At 41.7% G+C, this 8,721-nt stretch overlaps 1 protein-coding gene across 1 annotated transcript in view; it reads left to right on the top strand.

The window, feature by feature from the left end:
• The first annotated feature begins 4,618 nt into the window (after window positions 1–4,618).
• The window catches only part of TIAM2 (TIAM Rac1 associated GEF 2), a 137,330-nt gene continuing 133,227 nt past the window's right edge, over window positions 4,619–8,721 (top strand). The window contains exon 1 of the mRNA XM_061378593.1: window positions 4,619–4,745. The gene's annotated coding sequence lies outside the window, so the exon portion shown is untranslated. The remainder of the gene's footprint in view (window positions 4,746–8,721) is intronic.

Raw genomic sequence — 8,721 nt, 5'->3', positions numbered from 1 at the left:
TTTTATGTTATTGTGTTGTGGGTTTTTGCTCTTCTGAAGCTGATTAAAGGGGAAAGGAGCTCAATGCGGAACTAATTAATGCACATTTCTCTGGGGTGGAGTGATCTCTGTTCAGTCACACCTTCTCCAAAGTAATTCAATCGATGATCGTCTTTCTACTTAAACTGCTGAGCAGAGAGTTAGAAGCTTTAGATAACGATTGTTTGTTGTGTGTAAAATCCATGATCTTCCTTTTCTGGTAGGATCAGTCAAAGGTTAGGAAAAAGGTCAACACTTGTTCATGTGCTGCCTCTGAAATGTAAATCATAAAAAAATAATAAAATACTTTGAAGCTGTTGCAGAAATTATTCTGAAACTGAAATTATGCAGAAACTATTCTGAAAATAGCAGGAAAGATGTGAAAAGAAATGCCTCAGATCATCCCAGACACACATACCTGCTTGGCTCAGTTCAGCATCTGGCATAGCAGTTAGGGTAGATCCTGAAACTCTGCTTGAGAATGTGAAGTACCCTGAAACAAGCTGCAAGGTACAGGGAAGTGAAGTCAGGTTTTCCTCGTGCAAACAGCTTCTGCCTTCTGGGCAGAGCTTCACGCTATGGCACAGCCCTGCCTTTGTGGTCAGGTCAAATGGATTCACCCAGTAAATGGTCCTGACCTGAGGTTTTACTGCCTGGGAACTGAGCTCATGCTCAGTGTGTCACTGGGCAGCCTGGATGACCAACCAGAGTTTTGCTGCTTCTTCTACCAAATATATACTGGATATGTGTGTCCAGTACATTGGCACAATTAAAACAGTTCAGTGGGGCTCAAAAAGTTGTGGGATTTTTATTTTCTGTAAGCAGGAGCAGCTTTCTATGGTATTACATCTGATCTGCAGACTGTACCCAAGCTTATCCGAGGGAAAGGGGAGGTGCTGAAATCCAAGAGAAAACAAGAACACCACATGGAGCAAAGTGATGGACTGTAGCATAGAGCTACAGCAGCTGCTAAAGGCTGTTCACTGGTTGTTGGTTGAACACAGGTGGCACAGAAGTTAGAATCTCTCTCCTTTCTGATGATTGAGAGGGGAAGGTCTGAAGGTATGTAATGTGCGTAACTATCCTGGAGAGCTGATTGCAGTGTGTTTCTTGGTAGGAGGGCACTGTGCTGTCATTAGTTTGGCTACAAGCAGCTCACCCTCCAGGGGAACCTCATGAACAAGTGTCACCTGTCTGCTTCCTTCTTGCCGGACTTGTTGAGGTTTGGTAGCATCTCATTACCTCCCTTTTGATGAGATGTGCTACAGCTGAAAGGAATGGAGTTGTTTGTTGAGCTGTGATCCTGAATTGCTCAGCGCCTGGTCATTGTATACTGGCTTTAACCAGGGGCTATAGTTTGTACTGAAGATGTTTGGCAATGCAGCAGAAAAATCTGCAACAATTGGTGTTTGCTCCCTGCTTGTGTAGGTGGCACCTACACTGAGTTTGCACAGCCCTTCCCAGATAGCAATTGAAGGACTGCATCTGTGACACTGAATGTTACTATTCAGTGTATAATGTAATTCACTGTTAGTTTACAATAGAGTGAGAAGGACCCATGGTATCTTTGTACTGATGTCTTTACTTCACTGTTGTACCAGCTAGCCATTTACTGGTGCTTATTTCAATGCAGTTACACAGTCCCCTATTCAGCAGGGAAATCAAAGTGTGAGTACAAGATTCATGACGAACTGAATTTGCAGTACCATAGCGCTTATTGTCTAATCTACTCTGTTAAGACATTCACAGCTATGCCTACCTGTCTGTCCTTAACTAAATGGTGTTGTATTTGCCATGTTTAGTGCATGGGATTTTGTCTTTGATAGTATACAGGGGACTAAAATTTCAGTCTGGGATGTGTGACGTTTATGTGACTGTTAATTTAGATAGTAGTTCTTTGTCTTTAAAGTGCTACATTATCTTTTATACCCTTCTCCCTTTCTTTTTGATGCATGAAATATTTTTTTGTTTTGTTTTGTTTTTTTCAGATTGATTTCTTCAGCAGTGCTTTGCTCTTGGTAGAAGTTTAATGAGAATCCTTGGTGTTAAAAGACTCGTTTTAAGGAAAGGCGAAGGAGGGGTGCTGTAAGATCAGATTATTCAGAACTGTGCAGATATGGGGAAATGGGTATCACAGAGCTGGCAGAACATTGCTGGGAAGTTTGCGTTCACCATGGCATGCTTGATGGACTGTTTGTGGAGGAGCATTGTGACCTTCCTGAGAGGTAGCTTGCTGGGAGTGCTGGAAGCACTTCAGAAAACCTGGCTCTCTTCCCTGGCCAGGAAGTTTTCTTCAAACAGAGCAGGATATCATCCTCAGTAAGTCTCTGAGTAAGACTTCACTGGTAGGGAGCTCTTGTATTATTTTGCCATAAATTAGTTCTTTTATACCAAAAGTAGTACACTATGTATACTTGCTGTAAACATTGTGCTCACATTTCTGCCTGTTCTTGCCCAGACTGAAATGTTTTAGCTCTACATTTGCAAATCTGAAATGGCTGAGCGTTAGTACCTTGAGGTCACCATGGTTGTAATTACCTAACAGCTAGCTGCATTTCTCCTATAGTTATAGTTGCAAAAATCCAGGGGAGTCAGGTTTGCTCATGAGGGCAGAGTTTAACTCTACGTTGATGAAATTACGTGTATATGCTGACACTTTTAGCATCATATTAGGACTCACTTCATGTCTATCAAAGCGTCAGTAAAAAAGCCCTTTTTGCAAGGAGCTGGAAATACGGTTCTGTCAGGGAAGGAAAACGCTTGAGCAGTTCTCTGCAGCGAGCTGGAACATGGGGGGAAAAAAGGGCACTTCTCAGGGATTGTTCAATGATTTTGCAATCATGTGGGTGGGAACAAACTACTGTCCAAGTCTTTTGAGTCTTAGTGGCTGGTGTTTGGGAACTGGGTTCCATGGTGAAGGAAGCGCTGTCTCTTTGAGGATTGGAACCATGCTGTGCCATTCTGTAGGAAAAGTAAATATGACAAAAAGTCCACGTCAGGCACGGTAGCAGTGCTGTGAACTTTGCAAACAGAAGGGATCTGTGACACATGGGTCCCAATGGTGTTTTCTGAATGCCAGCACCGTGAGTGGCACTTGCAGCCCTGCAGTACCTGGCTCTGTGTCTCTCACAGTGATGATGAGGAGGGTTTTGGTGGTCTGTGCTCTAAATATTCTGTATAGATAGATGCATACCCTTCCCTGCCAGCAAAGTGAGTCTCTGTTTTTGTATTTGGAACTTTACAAGTGGTTTTATGGCAACAACTGAAAAAAAATAATAAATTACTTACACCTTATTACTCATGTTTCCTCTTGGGTGTAGCTTGCAGCCTGATACTGTTTTTTTTTAGTTTGCTGGCCCATTGTTAGTTTGTCCCTTTTGTAAGCTTGTATTATTTGCTGTTTTGTCTGCATTTTATTTTAATGGGACAGCCTTTGTTTTCGATGAAGTCAGTTTGGGATTTTGCTCTAATTCCACTGAGTAATCTTATAAAAAGAAAAGTTCTAAGGCTGTGTTGCCCTATTTATATGCTTTAGATGGAGGAGTAAGGAGTAACCTCTAGTTTCTATTTTATGTACTTATACGTAACATTTTAATTTTGCTGTATGTTGACTCCGCCAGGCTTTTCAGTAAGACGTGCCTTTTGAAGCATGAGTACAATAAAATCCCTGTGTTGGTTTTAATTCTGTGGTATGTCAGCTTAACTGTTGTAGAAATAAGAATATTTTTATCACAAGGTGCTGTGTGCCGTGAAGAAGCTGCTGAAAATCAGCTGTGCCAATTTAAACCTCAAAAAAACACCACACCACAAACACAACAACACAAACCCCCACACCAAACACCACTTCAATGTATTTTCATTGAACAGGAAGAGTGGCTATGTCTTCTGTCTCACCATTTTCAGGTGATGTGGATAAAAAAGCAGCTGTCTCGTCCATATCAGTTTGCTCAAAAGCAGTGACCAGCTTTTCAGAGGCTGGCTTGGCTGGTGCAAGAAAACTTCCATGGGAGATCTTTTTAGCTGAGGTGCAGCTATTTTGTAGAGGTCCTGTCTGGGCTTTTGGTGGTCTGTCAAGTCCTGGAATGTAAGAAGCTTTAAAGAAGAAAATATGGGAATGGACCTGAAGGTTCTCTTGCATGAATCACAGTCATGTGGTGCAGGCATCATTCATGGTCAGTGCCACCACTGTAGAAAAGGGACCGTGGTGGTGCTGGCCTATTTCAGACTGCCTTTCCTGGCTATGTTTCCCAGATAGAAACCTGGGAAACAGACATAAACCAGCTTAATGAAAGCTTCTCTTGAAGCACGTGTTTGTAATGCGTTGCATTATCAGTTTCCAGCTTTCCTTTCTGTACAGAAAGCTTTTAGCTGCTGCTTAGGAGCTGTCTGCACAGAACGTGTAAATTGAGATATGAATTGAGCAGAGATGTTTCTATGCCCTTTTTTTCACATGTGAGTTGTTACCTTTGCATGGGAGAGGTTAATGATTTACTTGGCAGTGGTTCAGAATGAAACTTACTTCTAATGTATCTAGGGATATATCTGTTAACAAAACAGTTTTTGTTTTTCAGATTGCCAGTGCTACCAAAACAGAGACTTACAGCAAAAAGTTCTTCAGTTCGTGGAGCTGCAAGAACAGCATTAAGAATACATCCCACCCTTCCTCTGTGCTGCCACCCCGGGATGCATAGGGAAACAAGGCATGCAGAGAGCAAATAGCATGCAAGGTTTGTTTGGTTTTATTTTCTTGGTTTGTTTGTTTCTGAATGTATAAATTGGATTATGAAACATTATAGATCAATCCTGGTACATCCAGCTTAAAATTTGCCATAGTCCCTGGGTCTTACCATTTTGTTTTGGCTGGTTGCCTTTGAAGTTTTAGAGTAAATCAATAGTGAACAGCAGCTCCTGGGGAAATGTAGGCTATCTGAATTGTTTCTCTCAAGGCATTCATCCAACTTTTAATTCCTCTGCCTTCAAAATAGGTTGTATTTACAAAACTTCAGGCTGACAAGCATCCAAATCTGTAAATAGCATAGATGGAATTTTCTGTACTTAAGGAGGGAGAGGGAGGGCTTTAGGCTTTTTTCTGCCCAGCTATTAAGAGTCCTATGATGTGGTAGATGCCTGTCTGTCAACGGAGGGGGAAGAGATCAGCAGTTTCTGGTGTAGACTCTGTTGTTCCAGAATTAGACATAAAATTACCAGCAAAGAGATGCCCTACTCCTGATGTCTCACTGTCCCCAAAGGACAGAGCAGTGATAAAGTTTTGTTCTGGTGATCATCAGATGGTTTTCTGCTGTAGTCACAACTTGTACGCATGGCACATGAAAGAGAGATGCTTTGGTTGAGGGCTTGAAAGACCTGATGCAACTGAGCTTATGGGAGAGCACATTTCCTCCACCCCCTTTAGTTTTGTCATGTGAAATAAAAGGGTTGGTTTAGAGATTTAAAAAGAGTTAATCATGATGTTTTAGAAAAGAGTGATGAGAGTGTTTATTCAACTTTTCATTATTTTTAATTGCTTCAGCATTGTTTGCCATTAGTATACTATCTGCTACACCATGTATGCTACTAGTTAACACAAAATTCATATGTGTTTGAGCTTTGTAGCAGGAATCCACTGGGCAACCTTGACAAAACTAGCTTTTAGGAAGTTTAGGCCTATGGGCAATTTTGCACATCAAAAAGTCCTAGGGAGTAGGGTTGGACCTCAGCACATCCAGTTCATCCTCATTCCCTAGGAGTTTAAGCACATACGCTGGTGAGGGCTGCAGTTTCAGAGGGATTTGGTCTCATCCCTTGCTAGGACAAGATTGCTCTTCTTGCCTGACAAAAATGCTTTGGGGCAAGATGACGCTGAATAAACAAGGGAACTCTCCAAGCTGCAGGTTTTTTCTGACTCATCAACACCAGGCAGGTGAGTGTTAGCTGATTGTTACATGATATTCAGACAGTTAAAAAAATAATATATATTTAGTTTTATTTTGTAACCCACTCATCTCTCAAAATCAGTACATAGTGGAGCATTGCTAATTTTGTAATGACTTCAAGATTTTGCCATTTCAAAGGAACTTAGGACACCAGTGTCACAGGAGCAAGTATATACAAGCTCTGTATTTGCTGCTGTTTGGATAGCAGAATATTTAGCCTGTTCTTTTCTAAAACAGACAGGTTATTTTTAATACTAGCTTATACTTTCAGGATATATTATAAAATGAAAATGGATTTTCAGGAGTCATCAGTGTTATGTTGAACATGACTACAAGTCTAGAAGTTCTTCTGAGTTTTTTGAGTTTTCCCTCATCAAAAAGGTTAAGTAATACAAAGAACCCACCCCAAAATAAGCAACTTGTAACTGATTTTGATAAAAGGACGCCTGTGATGCTGTGCCGCTGTGATTGCTACAACTAGACTTAACAGTTCCAGTGTGTAGTGCCATGCTTTATCGCCTCAGGTTAAAAGTGTCACTGAGACTTTAGATAGTGCAGCACTCATAAAAAGTCATAATTTGTCACCTTAGTCAATCTGATGGGGGCTTGAGTTTTGGTTTTGTTTGACCTGTGTTGGTGAAAGGAAGTATTGGACCTGATTCTAAAGTATAATGAGACTAATGTCTGTTGGGGCATTATGTCCCTCAGCCGTCAGAGCCTGCTGGTGGTTTTCACCAACTTTCAGTGCGCTGGGATAGATACACAGTGTGTTGCCTTGCAAGTTCTTCAGCTTTTCAGCAGCCAGTATGTTTTGTTTCAATTTGCTTGTGATGACATGCAGCTTCCAAAAAGCAGTGAAAACCGAGTGTGAGTTTGTCAGTGGAAGAAGGTGAATTTGAGAACTATGCAAAGACATGGAAGAGATAATTACGGTATGCAGATTCCTAATGATAAACATACCAAGAGCATCCTAAAATTATAAAACAGCACAGTGCATTAAAGCATTAATTTGCATTTTGGCTAAGGCGTAGCTGCATTTTTGGGCTGTCCCTTTAATTCTGCTCTTTTAATTACCTGCTGACCAGTTCCTGGGGTGGACACAGCAGGAGCTGGGCCTGCAGCAGTTCTCTGACGTAGTGGTTTCTAGCAGGCAGAGCAATGGGATTCCTAAGGTTGCTTTGAAACCTGGGGTCTCCTGCTATAGGCCAGCAGACTGACTTGAACAGGAATCTAATTAAAAATTCCAAGATATTGACTAAAGCTCACAAGTGCCATCTGTTCAGTTTTACGACCTGAAATTACTCAGAGAATCACAGTAACAAGTTTGGTTGTTCCTGCATGTATGTTGCAGCTGAATTCTGTTACAGCAGATGGCCTGTACAGGCAGAGGTGTGCAGACTGTGTTAGTGTTAATAACCGCTTGAACTTTCTCAAGTATTCCAATAAAGTATGTGCTGGAGATAGAGGTGCTTTAAAACTTAATCTCACAAAGAAGGCATTAATATCCTGCTGACCCTGTGCTAATTTACCAGCCTAGAGTGTGCTTGGAAAGGGGCAATGTGCACTGGGCAATAAGAAAGTGCCTGTCAAGGTATGTTTTCTTGGGCTGTGCAGGAGCAAGCTCTTTCTTGCTGCTGGAGTTCCCACAGGACAAAGGCACATAGACCATTCCCTTTGCGGGGTGATGGGCTCTGGTTCTGAGGGCTCCTCGTTTGCGCAGCCCAAGAACCTGCTTGCTGCCCATTGCACATAGGCTTCAAAGTGTTGCTCTGCCTCTGGGCGCCACTCAGAGGACACAAGCATGGACTCCAAAGTTGCTCTGGTGAATGACTTGTTGGGCATGTGTGAGGTGTAGAAAGCCTGAGTTAGAAAGAGAGCTGGTTAGCATGAGATACGAACATGCTGAAGGTAGTAAGAGTGAAGTACTTACTGGCATGTGTTCACATGGGATCTTCAGTGGTGATATAGCCTGAGGAAGATGGACACGTAATTTTTCAGAAGAGCCTCTTCTGAAGCATTGCTGATGCATAATTAAGGAGGTCACTGTGTGCTTACTTTAATAGCTGTTTAATTATGGCCCAGACGTTGCTGGCATATGCAGTAGGACTGTGGACTCAGATGTTTAATTAAGATATGATCATAACTCCATCTGTAGGCTCGTGTAACAAATTGTTCTTAGGTTAAAGTAATTAAAAACAAGGCTTGGTTCTTTATCTCCTTTCCAAGTGAAAGTCTTACTCATGTGGTTGATTGGATGAGAAAATGCCACAAGTTTGTAGACCTGGGCCTGGGGTGTGTGTGTAGAAACACGCTGTGTGTGTGTAGAAATGCGTTTGTGATAGAATGATCAGGAAGCCAATCAAACATGAGAATACTCACCAGTGCCTTCACATAAAACATGGAACAGAGCAGCCTTAAAAACTCTCTCAGGAACATATAAGGTTAGTACATTGTACATTTAAACTTCATGTGAAACAAGATAGGGAGATGGCAGAAGGAAGTTTTGTAGCTCTTTGGACAAGCCCCTGTGACTGATGTTCAGGCACAGTGTACAGGAGGAGAAGTACAAGGAAGCAGAAGAAAATATTGGTCTGCTGAGGGAAGCCTTGTAGGCTGCTGTTAAAGCTCTGTATTCAGGAAACAATTTCTTACTGAGAGGCAAAGGTGGATAAACTAAATACAGCTGAGTAACTGATTTCCTAAAAAGTCAATCTGGTGTATGCATTTTTTGCAGTGAAGCTTTAGAAGGAATATATAACACCCTAAATAT

This window comes from Neopsephotus bourkii, unplaced genomic scaffold (assembly GCF_033783945.1).
Source record: "Neopsephotus bourkii isolate Nb327-2 ecotype Australia unplaced genomic scaffold, CSIRO-AGI_Nbou_v1 NB_1767, whole genome shotgun sequence".
NCBI classification, from domain to species: Eukaryota; Metazoa; Chordata; class Aves; order Psittaciformes; family Psittacidae; genus Neopsephotus; species Neopsephotus bourkii.
The sequence above is the reverse complement of the archived record's forward strand: the minus strand, read 5'-3'. Positions and strand labels throughout refer to the sequence as shown.